The following is a 20,271-nucleotide window of genomic DNA, read 5'->3' on the forward strand; positions in this document are numbered from 1 at the left end:
CCTCATGGCCACATTCAAAAACAATTCACCAGATTTGGCAGAGAATTCCCAAGAAAACTCACGTGCCATCAGTGAGCAGAAAATCCTTCGGGGTTTAGTTCCATCTCTCACCTGCTCCCAGTGGAGGGAAGATGGGCTTTTGTCACACATCACAGCAGCAGTGAGGGAGCGGGGCTTTTTTGCTTTTAATTAAATGAAGGGGTAACACATTCAAACCAGGTCTGATGGAAATACCTTTAACAATTTGTTTGGCACGCCAACATAAACATAAGGAATCATCAACCCCCAAAGAAAGCAGAGGCAGAAGTATCCAGCTCCAGGCCAGCAGGCACCTGTAACTTTGAACACCACAACACCACGCTCACTGGAAACAAACTGGGGCTTCAGTAACCTCCCCCTCACTGCAGTTCACTCTCGGCTCTGCTCCCCACCAAGATTCACACGGGTGAACGACATGGAGTTATTCCCTTTTGACCTTTCTTAGACACCTGTTAACGCACAGACTGGTACGGCACGCAAGGTCTGATGGCAAAACAATCCTGCTTTTACACAGAACAGTCACTAGGACTGTAAGTCGCTGAACACTTTTTCCTTTGACGCTGATGTGAAGAGAGTTCCTCTCTCTCTCTCTCTCTCTCTCTCTCTCATCCGAGTCCTGCTGAATAAAAAGTACACTTAGGAAGAATGCAGGTGGGGAGAGATGAAAGATTAAACATTTTTGTCCAAGTACCTCTGCATCAACTAAGACCAGTTACAGACATCACACCTACCTGCTGCATGCTGCAGACAAATGATTGACTTTCCAAGGTGTACTTTGAAACCTACTGTATCCTGCTTTGGAATCTCTACCGAAACTCAGAGTAGCTGTTCTGGATCCGGGAATTTTGATGTAACTGTAAAAAAAAAAAAAAAAAAAAAAAAAAAAAAAAAAAAAAAAAAAAAAGCAGACACAAGAGAAATGAAACTGTTTTCCCTCTGGGAATGACACTGCTTTTATACCTTTTGTTCCACTTCAGTCCTTGAAAGGCAGCTTCTGGGCGAATATCATGCAGAGGCCCAGTGTAGGAATCGAACTGGCTGACATGCCAAGCCAGACCAGTGTTTTGGGTGAGGAGTTGGCCCATGGCCCCAGACCTTGGAGGGCATTTGTTTAAGTTGAGAATAGCTCCTAAGAAGGTTGTCAAAGGTTTTAAAAATTCTTTATGGTAAAGCTTTAAGGTAAAGCTTTATAACCCTCATTTCCCATTGGTTGCCTCTATTCCCAGTTATGTCATCCCTTGTCTCCTCCCAGCTCTGGAAAGTTCTTGTATCCCTGTACCCCCCCCCCCCCCCCCCCCCCCCATTGGTTTATGTTCACTGCACTGTTCCACCCATCCTACCTTATCGGCCCCTGCCCTGTATTACTCCTCCCTTACACCACTTTTCCCTTTACCCACTGGATTCTCACCCTGGACCCACCTCTCATCATCCCTTATAAATACCCTGGATTTTCCCTCAGCCTTGTCTTCGACCCTGAACTCTTCCAGTGTATGCTCTCGCTGCAGGGGACTGTCAGGCCTGAATGGCTGGGAGTTCGTCCTCTTCTCCCTGGGCAAGCAGAAATTGGCATTCATTACACCACAGAAATGCTTTCTGAAACCCTTCCCCTCCCCTGCCCTTGGCTGCTACATCTTCTCTCTCTGCCTCGGAACTGACAGCTGTATCCCTGAGGTCATTTCCCCTGCCTGACTTCTGCGCACCTCAGCCCGGACTCTCTGTTCCTCAGAGGCAAACACGGCCTGATGGGGCACGGCTCTGGCACCCCATTTCCTCCGGCTCCTGCCGACCTGGAAAGCCACAGAGAAACGCAGTCCCCCGGAACCTCACGTCCCTGGATACCAGCAGAGCTGCAGTTTCACCCAGACCCCAGATTCCATAGACACTTCATCCCAGTGGGGAGGAAAAGGGGAACCCTGCGCGGTCAGGACCGGGAGCCCTCCAGTGCAGAGCCCTGGTGCTGAAGGCACCTTGGCTCTGGCTCCTCAAACACCACAGCTTTTGGCAAAGATGGGAGGAGTGGAACCATTTCTCCGGTCCTGGAAGAGAAGAAGAGGAAAAGAAAATGAAGTCCCCTGCAGAAGTCAAAGGATCCCAGCTTTCACACTTCTGCTCCGGACTGCTCGCTGTGGGGCTGCATCCCAGACAGGCGACGGCTGCAGTACCGCGCTGTGCCCACAAGGCGGCAGCACTGCCGCCGAGCTCAGCCCGGGGCTGCGGCGCTTTGGGGACGGACAGACGGACAGACAGACAGACAGACAGACAAGGGATGGGGGGGGGGGGGGGGATGAAACAACGAGATCCATCCCTTCAGGAAATCCCCCTGAATGAATGCACCAAAATAAACCCCAGCCAAAACTAAAGAAAGCCTTCCTCTAACGAAATGAAAGAAAACAAAAATTTTTCATGTATTCTACGGCCACCCCTCCCTGGGAATGTCCTGGCACCCGTGGGTCCCTCTGGGAGAGGGCACCCAGCACGCCCCTCCCCCCCCCCCCCCCCCGCCATTCCCCACTCCCCTGCTCCTGCCCCGCAGCGTGGCTCCCTCTGCCGGGGACCTCGGGCTGCCCCGAAACACATCGGAGCCCCCCGAGTCTCCACCCCCTCGTCCCCCCCTCAGCCTTATTCCCTCACCCCCAAAATGAAGGCACAGAACCGCTCCAGCTGCCCTGGACGGCAGCAAGGCACTTCATTGGAACCCTTCCCACATGTCCATGCCCCCAAAAAGGGACCCTGCTGGCACAAGGAAAGGGGGGGTGGGGGGGGGGGGGGGCAGCCCCCAGGAGGACTGAAGTTCCTCCCCAGCCCCGCAGACACAGAGGACACGAGGCAGAGAATGGCAGCAGAGAGGACACGGGAAAGAAAATGAAGATCGGGATGCAGGATGAAATGAAGAAAAAAAAAAATAAAACACCAAACCACAAAAAAGGGATGCTAGATGGGCAGCACGAGAGAGGGATTAAAAAAGAACAGGGGCAGCGAACGGGACACAAGGATCCCGGGGGAAACAATGGCACGGGGAGCACCACAGAGCCACAGGGAACAGAACGGGAACACGAGTGAGGCACGGAGAAGGACAGACAAAAAGACGGAGTCCCAAACACACAGCAAGGACGCAGGGACACAGAGACAAAAAGGGAAACCAGGACCGGGAGACGGGAATCGACCACGCCACGTGCTGGGGAGGGTAAAGACGGGCACGGAGCGGCACGGGGACGGGGACAGAAAAGGCACGGCCAGCAGGACAGAGGCTCACCAAGAGAGCGCGCAGTCAGGGAGCAGCACTGGGCAGCAGTCAGACTGGGCAGGGCTCCTTTAGGACTAAAATATTTACACGTAGGAGCCATTCCCTCCCTGGCATCTCATTTGTATTTAACCTCCCCAAAACTGAATTCATATCACGAGGAATGTGCAGTCCTGGCTTCTCCCCACCCAGGATTTGGACAGGGGACCTGGGCACAGCACACACACCTGTGAGTCAGTGGAACACATCCCAGGTGACATTTCAAAGGTTCTCCTTCTGGCACTGCATGTTTGCAGATCTGGGCTGGCACGTCCGACTCCCCTCATGGCCACATTCAAGGACAACTGACCACATTTGGCAGAGAATTCCCAAGAAAACTCACGTGCCATCAGTGAGCAGAAAATCCTTTGGGGTTTAGTCCCATCTCTCACCTGTTCCCAGTGGAGGGAAGATGGGCTTTAGTCACACATCACAGCAGCAGTGATGGAGCGGGGCTTTTTTATTCTAAAATTTAATGAGAGGTAATAAAAATAAACCAGGTCTGATAGAAATGCCTTTTAAAGCCACTAAAGCTTTTTAAAGCCAAGGAGACCATCACCATGCCCGAGTTCAGTCTCCTATTCCTACTGGTTTTGGTATCAGGAAATCCATCAGGCTCTTTTCAGAAACAGTGATTCGTAGCAACTAAACCTCTGGCTCCTCTTTATTTGCACTTACAGCCCCTTGCAGGAAGCTCTGCAGCCTTTTTTCCCCCATCCTGCATTGGAGGGAGGAGGGATATTAGTGACACACGCAGGCACAAACAATCCTTCTGGCTCTTCAAAAAGTTCAAACCGCCTGTAATAAAATTGATATCAAGTAATACTGAGTCTCAGGCTGTTCAAGAAAAGGGAAAGTGGAGCTTTGATGTCCCACTGAGAGCTGTTGAATAAAATCTTCCCCATGAGCTTGCACACAGCAATAACATTTCTTGGAACAAACCAAAGTAAGAATTTTTTGACCAAACAACTGAGGTCTGTGTGAGCACACTTTTTCCTTTTATGCTGATGGGAACAGAGCTCCTCTCTCTCATCTGAGTGCTGCTGAATAAAACATACGCCTAGGAAGAATGCAGGTGGGGAGGGATGAAAGGGTCAACTTGTTCCAAAGTACATCTAGCAGCACATAGGACAGAAGCACACACTACTGAAACACTGTATCCAGAATCACAGGAACAGCGGGCTCGGAATTCTCAGCAGCTGCTCCCTTTGGCTACTTGAAGGGCTTTCCCAGGCAGGGAACCCAGCCGGGGCACCCGGCTGGAAGGGGCACCTTTGCAACAAAATGCCGTGGAAACTCGCTCCAAACCAGCGCTGCAGCTGCTGCCACACGCAGAGGACACGGGGCTGCTGCCAGCTGCAAGGGTGGGGGGGGGGGGGGGGGGGGAGCTGGAATGGTGCCGGGGAATTCTGCCGTGCCCGCGCTCCCACCCCGCCCCATCCTTGCGCCCCTCTCACCTCTCCGGCAGAGAGAGCAGCTGCTTCCTCCTGCGGGCTGCTCCCGGCTGCGGGCAGGGCGATGGCTCCGGGAGCTGGGCGACCGCTCTTCCTTCGTCGATGCGTTCCCCGGGCGGGAGCGGACCCGGGCGGCGCGGAGAGGCGGCGCGGCGGGACGGGAGTCGCTCTCCGCGACGGCGGCCGTGGAAGGACCCCGGCAGAGAGAGGGGCGGACCCGCCGCTGCCTGTCGGCGCCCGCCGGGCTCCCGCGCGTCCGCGGCGCCGCTGAGCCCACAGCCCGTGTGGGCACGATGGGAAACGCCGCGCAAAATCGCGCCGGGGCAGGGGGGAATCGGCGTCGGCGTCGCGGGCAGGCAATGCGGTAGACACCCCGCGGGGGTCCTTTTTTCCCCGCCCCTTTTTGCCGCCCTATGCAGAAGGTCGGGCGAGTGACGGTCGAGTCGCCATCTTGGGAGGGTCGAGACGCAATTTCCGCCCTTCCCTGCCGCCATCTTTGGTACTGGCAGAAGCCATTTCCGGTGCCTCCGCCATCTTTGTTTCGGGAGGCGAAAAAGAAGGCCCCCTACATTGGCGACTATTGAACTCGCCTGCCTGAATCCGGCCCCGAAACCGATCCCGCGTTCTCGGCGCGATTTTCCGTCGCCTTTTACGCGGCGCGGACGGGCGCGGACTGGTCAGCGGCGCTGGAAATGGCTCGTGGGACTGGCGGCGGGAGAGCGCGCGATCGGCGTCGGGCGTCGGATTCAGGCAGGCGACTTCAATAGACACCATTATCTGGGGCTCTGCAGTTACCACGACAACGCTGGCAACGCCACCGGAAGTGGCTTCTGCCAGGACCAAATTTGGCGCCAGGAAGGGCGGAAATTGCAGCGTGCCACTCCCAAGATGGCGACCTGGCCATCACTCACCCGACCTTCTACATAGGACGGCAAAAAAAGGCCGGGAAAAAAACGACACACACCCCAGCGTATCTTTGCCGGGGCCCTATTGCGTCCGCCGTCCCGAGCGTCGCATCAGTCCCAGTGGAACGGCATCGTCACCTTGGGCCCTCCGCCATCTTGAGAAGGTCACGCGCACCATTTCGCGCCCCACCGCCCTCCCGCAGCAGCGCCGAGGAGGAGCCGGTCGCCGCTTCGGGGCACGGCTGCAGTACCGCGTTCTGTCCACAAGGCGGCAGCACTGCCCGGGCTCCGGCTCCGGGCACGGCTGCAGTACCGATCTCTTCCCACACGGCGGCAGCACTGCGGCCGAGCTCAGCCCGGGGCTGCGCCTCTTTGGGGACACGGGGGACACAGACAGAGAGACAGACACACAGACAGACACACAGACAGAGAGACACACACACACAGAGAGACACACACACACACACAGAGAGACAGACACACACACACACACACACACACACACACACACACACACACACACACACACAGACAGAGAGACAAGGGGCCAAAAAACATCGAGGTCCCTCCCTTTAAAAAATCCTACTAAACGAATGCCCCCCAAAAAACCCCGACCCAAACTAAAAAATCCCTGCCATGAACAAATTAAAAAAACCCCAAACCCATTTGATATATATAAATATATATATATATATGTGTTTGTTAATAATTAATTTATATTCATAATCAATACCTATTTTTGGATATTTAATTTAATGTATATTGGCATCAATTACAACATGGGTGCAATATTATTTTTATTAAGAAATCTTTATATTACTAACATTTGTATTTTATGTGTGTGTATATATATGTATACATACACACACACACACACACATTTATATATTCTATATCTTCACATTTTTATATCATTAAAAAAAAAAGCCCGGCCTCTAACAAAACAGAAAATTAAATCCCCTTTATTTTAAAACTATATTTCAATTCATTTTTCTATTTATATTTGGCATACTTACGTGGAATTCATATATCCATATAGTCTACACATTACAAACCACTCAGTATACAATTTTATTTATATTAAATACTGCATCTATACTTCTATTTTTTTTCTATTTCATATTTAGATGGATACTTACATTAGATGGATACTTACACACATTCAAATTGGCATATTTCTATCTATAAATTGATGTCTGGATACATTTATATAGATTTACAAATAAATGTAGTTATAAGATTAATTAGATGAAAATTACAATCTATCCATAGATCGATACTGTATCTTCATATTAGAATCTACTAGCAGTACAAATCTCTTTAGAAATCAATTTCAGAAATAGAAACATATAGAGTGTCTATTTGCATATTTATATTTTGGTTGATATTCTTTAGAAAGAAACCCACCTCTAACCAAATAAAACCATTGAAACATGGATTTTAAACTATATTTTCATACTTTTATATTTCTGTTCTCCTATTTACAACCTGCGTTTACACATTATATATTTTCGTTCTTTATATTATGTACCGTAGATTTCATAGAAATGTGTTACCCATCTCTGCAATTTATAGTCACACAAATATATTTATATTTTTAATTTTTCTATACTTATATTTCTATTTCATATTTATATGTATACTTACACACATTTATATTTCCATAGTTATAAATCTATATGTCACTATATGATTAGATCTAACAATATATTTTTCAATAAATGTATTAATATTAGAATAGTCATTCTATTAGATTAAAATGGTAATGTAATCTATCCATATAATAAATTGGTGTGTTATATCAATATTAAAGTTAGCATTTATTACTATTATTAATCTATTTATAGCTGTAATGAATACATAATTTCATGTATAAATAGATTATTGTCTATTTCCATACTTACAGTTTTGTTTCTATTATTTCTAAAAAACACCCATCTCTAACCAAATAATACCAACGAAACATTGATTTTAACTCCATTTCAATACCTTTATATTTCTGTTCTCATATTTACAACCTATATTTAAACATGAGATGATATTTTCATTATCTATGTTATATACTACAAAGGTACGTTTTTTTGTTGTATTATTACAATATCTTTTCTATTTTATTTTTTTCTATTTATTTTTCTATCCTTTATGTTTCCTATTTCTATTAGCTCTGTAAAACCCCAACTGCAGCCAAATACAAACCAACCCAACACTCCCTCTGAACCACACTCGGGTCCTTCCCCTGCTCCCCTTTCCCACGTGTTCTACGGCCACCCCTCCCTGGGAATGTCCTGGCACCCGTGGGTCCCTCTGGGGGAGGGCACCCAGCACGGCCCTCCCCCCCCCCCCCCCCCGCCATTCCCCACTCCCCTGCTCCTGCCCCGCAGCGTGGCTCCCTCTGCCGGGGACCTCGGGCTGCCCCGAAACACATCGGAGCCCCCCGAGTCTCCACCCCCTCGTCCCCCCCTCAGCCTTATTCCCTCACCCCCAAAATGAAGGCACAGAACCGCTCCAGCTGCCCTGGACGGCAGCAAGGCCCTTGATGGGAACCCTTCCCACGGGTCCATGCCCCCAAAAAGGGACCCTGCTGGCACAAGGAAAGGGGAGGGGGGGGCCAGCCCCCAGGAGGGCTGAAGTTCCTCCCCAGCCCCGCTGACACAGAGGACACGAGGCAGAAAGGGAGAGTGGCAGCAGAGAGGACACGGGAAGAAAATGAAGATCGGGGTCCAGGATGAAATAAAAAAAAAAAAAAAAAACAGAAAACAAAAACACGGCCAGCAGGACAGACGCTCACCAAGAGAGGGTACAGTCAGGGAGCAGCACTGGGCAGCAGTCAGACTGGGCAGGGCTCCTTTTTGGACAAATATTTTTACACGTAGGAGCCATTCCCTCCCTGGCATCTCATTTGTATTTAACCCCCACACCGACCCCAAAAAAAACCCCTGAATTCCTATCACAAGGAATGTGCAGTCCTGGCTTCTCCCCACCCAGGATTTGGACAGGGGACCTGGGCACAGCACACACACCTGTGAGTCAGGTGAATAAATCCCGGTTTACATTTCAAGGCTTCTCCTTCTGGCACTGCATGTTTGCAGATCTGGACGGGCACGTTCAACTCCCCTCATGGCCACATTCAAAAACAATTCACCAGATTTGGCAGAGAATTCCCAAGAAAACTCACGTGCCATCAGTGAGCAGAAAATCCTTCGGGGTTTAGTTCCATCTCTCACCTGCTCCCAGTGGAGGGAAGATGGGCTTTTGTCACACATCACAGCAGCAGTGAGGGAGCGGGGCTTTTTGCTTTTAATTAAATGAAGGGGTAACACATTCAAACCAGGTCTGATGGAAATACCTTTAACAATTTGTTTGGCACGCCAACATAACCATAAGGAATCATCAACCCCAAAGAAAGCAGAGGCAGAAGTATCCAGCTCCAGGCCAGCAGGCACCTGTAACTTTGAACACCACAACACCACGCTCACTGGAAACAAACTGGGGCTTCAGTAACCTCCCCCTCACTGCAGTTCACTCTCGGCTCTGCTCCCCACCAAGATTCACACGGGTGAACGACATGGAGTTATTCCCTTTTGACCTTTCTTAGACACCTGTTAACGCACAGACTGGTACGGCACGCAAGGTCTGATGGCAAAACAATCCTGCTTTTACACAGAACAGTCACTAGGACTGTAAGTCGCTGAACACTTTTTCCTTTGACGCTGATGTGAAGAGAGTTCCTCTCTCTCTCTCTCTCTCTCTCTCTCTCTCTCTCTCTCTCTCTCATCCGAGTCCTGCTGAATAAAAAGTACACTTAGGAAGAATGCAGGTGGGGAGAGATGAAAGATTAAACATTTTTGTCCAAGTACCTCTGCATCAACTAAGACCAGTTACAGACATCACACCTACCTGCTGCATGCTGCAGACAAATGATTGACTTTCCAAGGTGTACTTTGAAACCTACTGTATCCTGCTTTGGAATCTCTACCGAAACTCAGAGTAGCTGTTCTGGATCCGGGAATTTTGATGTAACTGTAAAAAAAAAAAAAAAAAAAAAAAAAAAAAAAAAAAAAAAAAAAAAAAAAAGCAGACACAAGAGAAATGAAACTGTTTTCCCTCTGGGAATGACACTGCTTTTATACCTTTTGTTCCACTTCAGTCCTTGAAAGGCAGCTTCTGGGCGAATATCATGCAGAGGCCCAGTGTAGGAATCGAACTGGCTGACATGCCAAGCCAGACCAGTGTTTTGGGTGAGGAGTTGGCCCATGGCCCCAGACCTTGGAGGGCATTTGTTTAAGTTGAGAATAGCTCCTAAGAAGGTTGTCAAAGGTTTTAAAAATTCTTTATGGTAAAGCTTTAAGGTAAAGCTTTATAACCCTCATTTCCCATTGGTTGCCTCTATTCCCAGTTATGTCATCCCTTGTCTCCTCCCAGCTCTGGAAAGTTCTTGTATCCCTGTACCCCCCCCCCCCCCCCCCCCCCATTGGTTTATGTTCACTGCACTGTTCCACCCATCCTACCTTATCGGCCCCTGCCCTGTATTACTCCTCCCTTACACCACTTTTCCCTTTACCCACTGGATTCTCACCCTGGACCCACCTCTCATCATCCCTTATAAATACCCTGGATTTTCCCTCAGCCTTGTCTTCGACCCTGAACTCTTCCAGTGTATGCTCTCGCTGCAGGGGACTGTCAGGCCTGAATGGCTGGGAGTTCGTCCTCTTCTCCCTGGGCAAGCAGAAATTGGCATTCATTACACCACAGAAATGCTTTCTGAAACCTTTCCCCTCCCCTGCCCTTGGCTGCTACATCTTCTCTCTCTGCCTCGGAACTGACAGCTGTATCCCTGAGGTCATTTCCCCTGCCTGACTTCTGCGCACCTCAGCCCGGACTCTCTGTTCCTCAGAGGCAAACACGGCCTGATGGGGCACGGCTCTGGCACCCCATTTCCTCCGGCTCCTGCCGACCTGGAAAGCCACAGAGAAACGCAGTCCCCCGGAACCTCACGTCCCTGGATACCAGCAGAGCTGCAGTTTCACCCAGACCCCAGATTCCATAGACACTTCATCCCAGTGGGGAGGAAAAGGGGAACCCTGCGCGGTCAGGACCGGGAGCCCTCCAGTGCAGAGCCCTGGTGCTGAAGGCACCTTGGCTCTGGCTCCTCAAACACCACAGCTTTTGGCAAAGATGGGAGGAGTGGAACCATTTCTCCGGTCCTGGAAGAGAAGAAGAGGAAAAGAAAATGAAGTCCCCTGCAGAAGTCAAAGGATCCCAGCTTTCACACTTCTGCTCCGGACTGCTCGCTGTGGGGCTGCATCCCAGACAGGCGACGGCTGCAGTACCGCGCTGTGCCCACAAGGCGGCAGCACTGCCGCCGAGCTCAGCCCGGGGCTGCGGCGCTTTGGGGACGGACAGACGGACAGACAGACAGACAGACAGACAAGGGATGGGGGGGGGGGGGGGATGAAACAACGAGATCCATCCCTTCAGGAAATCCCCCTGAATGAATGCACCAAAATAAACCCAGCCAAAACTAAAGAAAGCCTTCCTCTAACGAAATGAAAGAAAACAAAAATTTTTCATGTATTCTACGGCCACCCCTCCCTGGGAATGTCCTGGCACCCGTGGGTCCCTCTGGGAGAGGGCACCCAGCACGCCCCTCCCCCCCCCCCCCCCCCCCCGCCATTCCCCACTCCCCTGCTCCTGCCCCGCAGCGTGGCTCCCTCTGCCGGGGACCTCGGGCTGCCCCGAAACACATCGGAGCCCCCCGAGTCTCCCCACCCCCTCGTCCCCCCCTCAGCCTTATTCCCTCACCCCCAAAATGAAGGCACAGAACCGCTCCAGCTGCCCTGGACGGCAGCAAGGCACTTCATTGGAACCCTTCCCACATGTCCATGCCCCCAAAAAGGGACCCTGCTGGCACAAGGAAAGGGGGGGTGGGGGGGGGGGGGGGCAGCCCCCAGGAGGACTGAAGTTCCTCCCCAGCCCCGCAGACACAGAGGACACGAGGCAGAGAATGGCAGCAGAGAGGACACGGGAAAGAAAATGAAGATCGGGATGCAGGATGAAATGAAGAAAAAAAAAAAATAAAACACCAAACCACAAAAAAGGGATGCTAGATGGGCAGCACGAGAGAGGGATTAAAAAAGAACAGGGGCAGCGAACGGGACACAAGGATCCCGGGGGAAACAATGGCACGGGGAGCACCACAGAGCCACAGGGAACAGAACGGGAACACGAGTGAGGCACGGAGAAGGACAGACAAAAAGACGGAGTCCCAAACACACAGCAAGGACGCAGGGACACAGAGACAAAAAGGGAAACCAGGACCGGGAGACGGGAATCGACCACGCCACGTGCTGGGGAGGGTAAAGACGGGCACGGAGCGGCACGGGGACGGGGACAGAAAAGGCACGGCCAGCAGGACAGAGGCTCACCAAGAGAGCGCGCAGTCAGGGAGCAGCACTGGGCAGCAGTCAGACTGGGCAGGGCTCCTTTAGGACTAAAATATTTACACGTAGGAGCCATTCCCTCCTGGCATCTCATTTGTATTTAACCTCCCCAAAACTGAATTCATATCACGAGGAATGTGCAGTCCTGGCTTCTCCCCACCCAGGATTTGGACAGGGGACCTGGGCACAGCACACACACCTGTGAGTCAGTGGAACACATCCCAGGTGACATTTCAAAGGTTCTCCTTCTGGCACTGCATGTTTGCAGATCTGGGCTGGCACGTCCGACTCCCCTCATGGCCACATTCAAGGACAACTGACCACATTTGGCAGAGAATTCCCAAGAAAACTCACGTGCCATCAGTGAGCAGAAAATCCTTTGGGGTTTAGTCCCATCTCTCACCTGTTCCCAGTGGAGGGAAGATGGGCTTTAGTCACACATCACAGCAGCAGTGATGGAGCGGGGCTTTTTTATTCTAAAATTTAATGAGAGGTAATAAAAATAAACCAGGTCTGATAGAAATGCCTTTTAAAGCCACTAAAGCTTTTTAAAGCCAAGGAGACCATCACCATGCCCGAGTTCAGTCTCCTATTCCTACTGGTTTTGGTATCAGGAAATCCATCAGGCTCTTTTCAGAAACAGTGATTCGTAGCAACTAAACCTCTGGCTCCTCTTTATTTGCACTTACAGCCCCTTGCAGGAAGCTCTGCAGCCTTTTTTCCCCCATCCTGCATTGGAGGGAGGAGGGATATTAGTGACACACGCAGGCACAAACAATCCTTCTGGCTCTTCAAAAAGTTCAAACCGCCTGTAATAAAATTGATATCAAGTAATACTGAGTCTCAGGCTGTTCAAGAAAAGGGAAAGTGGAGCTTTGATGTCCCACTGAGAGCTGTTGAATAAAATCTTCCCCATGAGCTTGCACACAGCAATAACATTTCTTGGAACAAACCAAAGTAAGAATTTTTTGACCAAACAACTGAGGTCTGTGTGAGCACACTTTTTCCTTTTATGCTGATGGGAACAGAGCTCCTCTCTCTCATCTGAGTGCTGCTGAATAAAACATACGCCTAGGAAGAATGCAGGTGGGGAGGGATGAAAGGGTCAACTTGTTCCAAAGTACATCTAGCAGCACATAGGACAGAAGCACACACTACTGAAACACTGTATCCAGAATCACAGGAACAGCGGGCTCGGAATTCTCAGCAGCTGCTCCCTTTGGCTACTTGAAGGGCTTTCCCAGGCAGGGAACCCAGCCGGGGCACCCGGCTGGAAGGGGCACCTTTGCAACAAAATGCCGTGGAAACTCGCTCCAAACCAGCGCTGCAGCTGCTGCCACACGCAGAGGACACGGGGCTGCTGCCAGCTGCAAGGGTGGGGGGGGGGGGGGGGGGGGGGGGAGCTGGAATGGTGCCGGGGAATTCTGCCGTGCCCGCGCTCCCACCCCGCCCCATCCTTGCGCCCCTCTCACCTCTCCGGCAGAGAGAGCAGCTGCTTCCTCCTGCGGGCTGCTCCCGGCTGCGGGCAGGGCGATGGCTCCGGGAGCTGGGCGACCGCTCTTCCTTCGTCGATGCGTTCCCCGGGCGGGAGCGGACCCGGGCGGCGCGGAGAGGCGGCGCGGCGGGACGGGAGTCGCTCTCCGCGACGGCGGCCGTGGAAGGACCCCGGCAGAGAGAGGGGCGGACCCGCCGCTGCCTGTCGGCGCCCGCCGGGCTCCCGCGCGTCCGCGGCGCCGCTGAGCCCACAGCCCGTGTGGGCACGATGGGAAACGCCGCGCAAAATCGCGCCGGGGCAGGGGGGAATCGGCGTCGGCGTCGCGGGCAGGCAATGCGGTAGACACCCCGCGGGGGTCCTTTTTTCCCCGCCCCTTTTTGCCGCCCTATGCAGAAGGTCGGGCGAGTGACGGTCGAGTCGCCATCTTGGGAGGGTCGAGACGCAATTTCCGCCCTTCCCTGCCGCCATCTTTGGTACTGGCAGAAGCCATTTCCGGTGCCTCCGCCATCTTTGTTTCGGGAGGCGAAAAAGAAGGCCCCCTACATTGGCGACTATTGAACTCGCCTGCCTGAATCCGGCCCCGAAACCGATCCCGCGTTCTCGGCGCGATTTTCCGTCGCCTTTTACGCGGCGCGGACGGGCGCGGACTGGTCAGCGGCGCTGGAAATGGCTCGTGGGACTGGCGGCGGGAGAGCGCGCGATCGGCGTCGGGCGTCGGATTCAGGCAGGCGACTTCAATAGACACCATTATCTGGGGCTTTGCAGTTACCACGACAACGCTGGCAACGCCACCGGAAGTGGCTTCTGCCAGGACCAAATTTGGCGCCAGGAAGGGCGGAAATTGCAGCGTGCCACTCCCAAGATGGCGACCTGGCCATCACTCACCCGACCTTCTACATAGGACGGCAAAAAAAGGCCGGGAAAAAAACGACACACACCCCAGCGTATCTTTGCCGGGGCCCTATTGCGTCCGCCGTCCCGAGCGTCGCATCAGTCCCAGTGGAACGGCATCGTCACCTTGGGCCCTCCGCCATCTTGAGAAGGTCACGCGCACCATTTCGCGCCCCACCGCCCTCCCGCAGCAGCGCCGAGGAGGAGCCGGTCGCCGCTTCGGGGCACGGCTGCAGTACCGCGTTCTGTCCACAAGGCGGCAGCACTGCCCGGGCTCCGGCTCCGGGCACGGCTGCAGTACCGATCTCTTCCCACACGGCGGCAGCACTGCGGCCGAGCTCAGCCCGGGGCTGCGCCTCTTTGGGGACACGGGGGACACAGACAGAGAGACAGACACACAGACAGACACACAGACAGAGAGACACACACACACAGAGAGACACACACACACACACAGAGAGACAGACACACACACACACACACACACACACACACACACACACACACACACAGACAGAGAGACAAGGGGCCAAAAAACATCGAGGTCCCTCCCTTTAAAAAATCCTACTAAACGAATGCCCCCCAAAAAACCCCGACCCAAACTAAAAAATCCCTGCCATGAACAAATTAAAAAAACCCCAAACCCATTTGATATATATAAATATATATATATATATGTGTTTGTTAATAATTAATTTATATTCATAATCAATACCTATTTTTGGATATTTAATTTAATGTATATTGGCATCAATTACAACATGGGTGCAATATTATTTTTATTAAGAAATCTTTATATTACTAACATTTGTATTTTATGTGTGTGTATATATATGTATACATACACACACACACACACACACACACATTTATATATTCTATATCTTCACATTTTTATATCATTAAAAAAAAAAGCCCGGCCTCTAACAAAACAGAAAATTAAATCCCCTTTATTTTAAAACTATATTTCAATTCATTTTTCTATTTATATTTGGCATACTTACGTGGAATTCATATATCCATATAGTCTACACATTACAAACCACTCAGTATACAATTTTATTTATATTAAATACTGCATCTATACTTCTATTTTTTTTCTATTTCATATTTAGATGGATACTTACACACATTCAAATTGGCATATTTCTATCTATAAATTGATGTCTGGATACATTTATATAGATTTACAAATAAATGTAGTTATAAGATTAATTAGATGAAAATTACAATCTATCCATAGATCGATACTGTATCTTCATATTAGAATCTACTAGCAGTACAAATCTCTTTAGAAATCAATTTCAGAAATAGAAACATATAGAGTGTCTATTTGCATATTTATATTTTGGTTGATATTCTTTAGAAAGAAACCCACCTCTAACCAAATAAAACCATTGAAACATGGATTTTAAACTATATTTTCATACTTTTATATTTCTGTTCTCCTATTTACAACCTGCGTTTACACATTATATATTTTCGTTCTTTATATTATGTACCGTAGATTTCATAGAAATGTGTTACCCATCTCTGCAATTTATAGTCACACAAATATATTTATATTTTTAATTTTTCTATACTTATATTTCTATTTCATATTTATATGTATACTTACACACATTTATATTTCCATAGTTATAAATCTATATGTCACTATATGATTAGATCTAACAATATATTTTTCAATAAATGTATTAATATTAGAATAGTCATTCTATTAGATTAAAATGGTAATGTAATCTATCCATATAATAAATTGGTGTGTTATATCAATATTAAAGTTAGCATTTATTACTATTATTAATCTATTTATAGCTGTAATGAATACATAATTTCATGTATAAATAGATTATTGTCTATTTCCATACTTACAGTTTTGTTTCTATTATTTCTAAAAAACACCCATCTCTAACCAAATAATACCAACGAAACATTGATTTTAACTCCATTTCAATACCTTTATATTTCTGTTCTCATATTTACAACCTATATTTAAACATGAGATGATATTTTCATTATCTATGTTATATACTACAAAGGTACGTTTTTTTGTTGTATTATTACAATATCTTTTCTATTTTATTTTTTTCTATTTATTTTTCTATCCTTTATGTTTCCTATTTCTATTAGCTCTGTAAAACCCCAACTGCAGCCAAATACAAACCAACCCAACACTCCCTCTGAACCACACTCGGGTCCTTCCCCTGCTCCCCTTTCCCACGTGTTCTACGGCCACCCCTCCCTGGGAATGTCCTGGCACCCGTGGGTCCCTCTGGGGGAGGGCACCCAGCACGGCCCTCCCCCCCCCCCCCCCCCCGCCATTCCCCACTCCCCTGCTCCTGCCCCGCAGCGTGGCTCCCTCTGCCGGGGACCTCGGGCTGCCCCGAAACACATCGGAGCCCCCCGAGTCTCCACCCCCTCGTCCCCCCCTCAGCCTTATTCCCTCACCCCCAAAATGAAGGCACAGAACCGCTCCAGCTGCCCTGGACGGCAGCAAGGCCCTTGATGGGAACCCTTCCCACGGGTCCATGCCCCCAAAAAGGGACCCTGCTGGCACAAGGAAAGGGGAGGGGGGGGCCAGCCCCCAGGAGGGCTGAAGTTCCTCCCCAGCCCCGCAGACACAGAGGACACGAGGCAGAAAGGGAGAGTGGCAGCAGAGAGGACACGGGAAGAAAATGAAGATCGGGGTCCAGGATGAAATAAAAAAAAAAAAAAAAAACAGAAAACAAAAACACGGCCAGCAGGACAGACGCTCACCAAGAGAGGGTACAGTCAGGGAGCAGCACTGGGCAGCAGTCAGACTGGGCAGGGCTCCTTTTTGGACAAATATTTTTACACGTAGGAGCCATTCCCTCCCTGGCATCTCATTTGTATTTAACCCCCACACCGACCCCAAAAAAAACCCCTGAATTCCTATCACAAGGAATGTGCAGTCCTGGCTTCTCCCCACCCAGGATTTGGACAGGGGACCTGGGCACAGCACACACACCTGTGAGTCAGGTGAATAAATCCCGGTTTACATTTCAAGGCTTCTCCTTCTGGCACTGCATGTTTGCAGATCTGGACGGGCACGTTCAACTCCCCTCATGGCCACATTCAAAAACAATTCACCAGATTTGGCAGAGAATTCCCAAGAAAACTCACGTGCCATCAGTGAGCAGAAAATCCTTCGGGGTTTAGTTCCATCTCTCACCTGCTCCCAGTGGAGGGAAGATGGGCTTTTGTCACACATCACAGCAGCAGTGAGGGAGCGGGGCTTTTTTGCTTTTAATTAAATGAAGGGGTAACACATTCAAACCAGGTCTGATGGAAATACCTTTAACAATTTGTTTGGCACGCCAACATAAACATAAGGAATCATCAACCCCCAAAGAAAGCAGAGGCAGAAGTATCCAGCTCCAGGCCAGCAGGCACCTGTAACTTTGAACACCACAACACCACGCTCACTGGAAACAAACTGGGGCTTCAGTAACCTCCCCCTCACTGCAGTTCACTCTCGGCTCTGCTCCCCACCAAGATTCACACGGGTGAACGACATGGAGTTATTCCCTTTTGACCTTTCTTAGACACCTGTTAACGCACAGACTGGTACGGCACGCAAGGTCTGATGGCAAAACAATCCTGCTTTTACACAGAACAGTCACTAGGACTGTAAGTCGCTGAACACTTTTTCCTTTGACGCTGATGTGAAGAGAGTTCCTCTCTCTCTCTCTCTCTCTCTCTCTCTCTCATCCGAGTCCTGCTGAATAAAAAGTACACTTAGGAAGAATGCAGGTGGGGAGAGATGAAAGATTAAACATTTTTGTCCAAGTACCTCTGCATCAACTAAGACCAGTTACAGACATCACACCTACCTGCTGCATGCTGCAGACAAATGATTGACTTTCCAAGGTGTACTTTGAAACCTACTGTATCCTGCTTTGGAATCTCTACCGAAACTCAGAGTAGCTGTTCTGGATCCGGGAATTTTGATGTAACTGTAAAAAAAAAAAAAAAAAAAAAAAAAAAAAAAAAAAAAAAAAAAAAAAGCAGACACAAGAGAAATGAAACTGTTTTCCCTCTGGGAATGACACTGCTTTTATACCTTTTGTTCCACTTCAGTCCTTGAAAGGCAGCTTCTGGGCGAATATCATGCAGAGGCCCAGTGTAGGAATCGAACTGGCTGACATGCCAAGCCAGACCAGTGTTTTGGGTGAGGAGTTGGCCCATGGCCCCAGACCTTGGAGGGCATTTGTTTAAGTTGAGAATAGCTCCTAAGAAGGTTGTCAAAGGTTTTAAAAATTCTTTATGGTAAAGCTTTAAGGTAAAGCTTTATAACCCTCATTTCCCATTGGTTGCCTCTATTCCCAGTTATGTCATCCCTTGTCTCCTCCCAGCTCTGGAAAGTTCTTGTATCCCTGTACCCCCCCCCCCATTGGTTTATGTTCACTGCACTGTTCCACCCATCCTACCTTATCGGCCCCTGCCCTGTATTACTCCTCCCTTACACCACTTTTCCCTTTACCCACTGGATTCTCACCCTGGACCCACCTCTCATCATCCCTTATAAATACCCTGGATTTTCCCTCAGCCTTGTCTTCGACCCTGAACTCTTCCAGTGTATGCTCTCGCTGCAGGGGACTGTCAGGCCTGAATGGCTGGGAGTTCGTCCTCTTCTCCCTGGGCAAGCAGAAATTGGCATTCATTACACCACAGAAATGCTTTCTGAAACCTTTCCCCTCCCCTGCCCTTGGCTGCTACATCTTCTCTCTCTGCCTCGGAACTGACAGCTGTATCCCTGAGGTCATTTCCCCTGCCTGACTTCTGCGCACCTCAGCCCGGACTCTCTGTTCCTCAGAGGCAAACACGGCCTGATGGGGCACGGCTCTGGCACCCCATTTCCTCCGGCTCCTGCCGACCTGGAAAGCCACAGAGAAACGCAGTCCCCTGGAACCTCACGTCCCTGGATACCAGCAGAGCTGCAGTTTCACCCAGACCCCAGATTCCATAGACACTTCATCCCAGCGGGGAGGAAAAGGGGAACCCTGCGCGGTCAGGACCGGGAGCCCTCCAGTGCAGAGCCCTGGTGCTGAAGGCACCTTGGCTCTGGCTCCTCAAACACCACAGCTTTTGGCAAAGATGGGAGGAGTGGAACCATTTCTCCGGTCCTGGAAGAGAAGAAGAGGAAAAGAAAATGAAGTCCCCTGCAGAAGTCAAAGGATCCCAGCTTTCACACTTCTGCTCCGGACTGCTCGCTGTGGGGCTGCATCCCAGACAGGCGACGGCTGCAGTACCGCGCTGTGCCCACAAGGCGGCAGCACTGCCGCCGAGCTCAGCCCGGGGCTGCGGCGCTTTGGGGACGGACAGACGGACAGACAGACAGACAGACAGACAAGGGATGGGGGGGGGGGGGGGGATGAAACAACGAGATCCATCCCTTCAGGAAATCCCCCTGAATGAATGCACCAAAATAAACCCCAGCCAAAACTAAAGAAAGCCTTCCTCTAACGAAATGAAAGAAAACAAAAATTTTTCATGTATTCTACGGCCACCCCTCCCTGGGAATGTCCTGGCACCCGTGGGTCCCTCTGGGAGAGGGCACCCAGCACGCCCCTCCCCCCCCCCCCCCCCCCCCCCGCCATTCCCCACTCCCCTGCTCCTGCCCCGCAGCGTGGCTCCCTCTGCCGGGGACCTCGGGCTGCCCCGAAACACATCGGAGCCCCCCGAGTCTCCACCCCCTCGTCCCCCCCTCAGCCTTATTCCCTCACCCCCAAAATGAAGGCAC

At 50.2% G+C, this 20,271-nt stretch overlaps 3 long non-coding RNA genes across 3 annotated transcripts; all 3 read right to left on the reverse strand.

Moving 5' to 3' along the window:
• Positions 1-220: 220 nt before the first annotated feature.
• LOC134057465 (uncharacterized) lies at positions 221-1,912 on the reverse strand. The gene is made up of 2 exons (XR_009934307.1): positions 1,740-1,912; positions 221-1,587 (listed from the first exon to the last, which is right to left on the reverse strand). It is a non-coding gene; the product is annotated as an uncharacterized LOC134057465 (long non-coding RNA).
• Positions 1,913-9,707: 7,795 nt separating this feature from the next.
• Positions 9,708-10,719, reverse strand: LOC134057467 (uncharacterized). Its single transcript, XR_009934309.1, has 2 exons — positions 10,547-10,719; positions 9,708-10,394 (listed from the first exon to the last, which is right to left on the reverse strand). It is a non-coding gene; the product is annotated as an uncharacterized LOC134057467 (long non-coding RNA).
• Positions 10,720-17,809: 7,090 nt separating this feature from the next.
• On the reverse strand, positions 17,810-19,425 carry LOC134057466 (uncharacterized). The gene is made up of 2 exons (XR_009934308.1): positions 19,319-19,425; positions 17,810-19,166 (listed from the first exon to the last, which is right to left on the reverse strand). It is a non-coding gene; the product is annotated as an uncharacterized LOC134057466 (long non-coding RNA).
• Between the last annotated feature and the right edge of the window lie 846 nt (positions 19,426-20,271).

The sequence above is a fragment of the Cinclus cinclus genome, unplaced genomic scaffold (assembly GCF_963662255.1).
Source record: "Cinclus cinclus unplaced genomic scaffold, bCinCin1.1 SCAFFOLD_260, whole genome shotgun sequence".
Taxonomy (NCBI): Eukaryota; Metazoa; Chordata; class Aves; order Passeriformes; family Cinclidae; genus Cinclus; species Cinclus cinclus.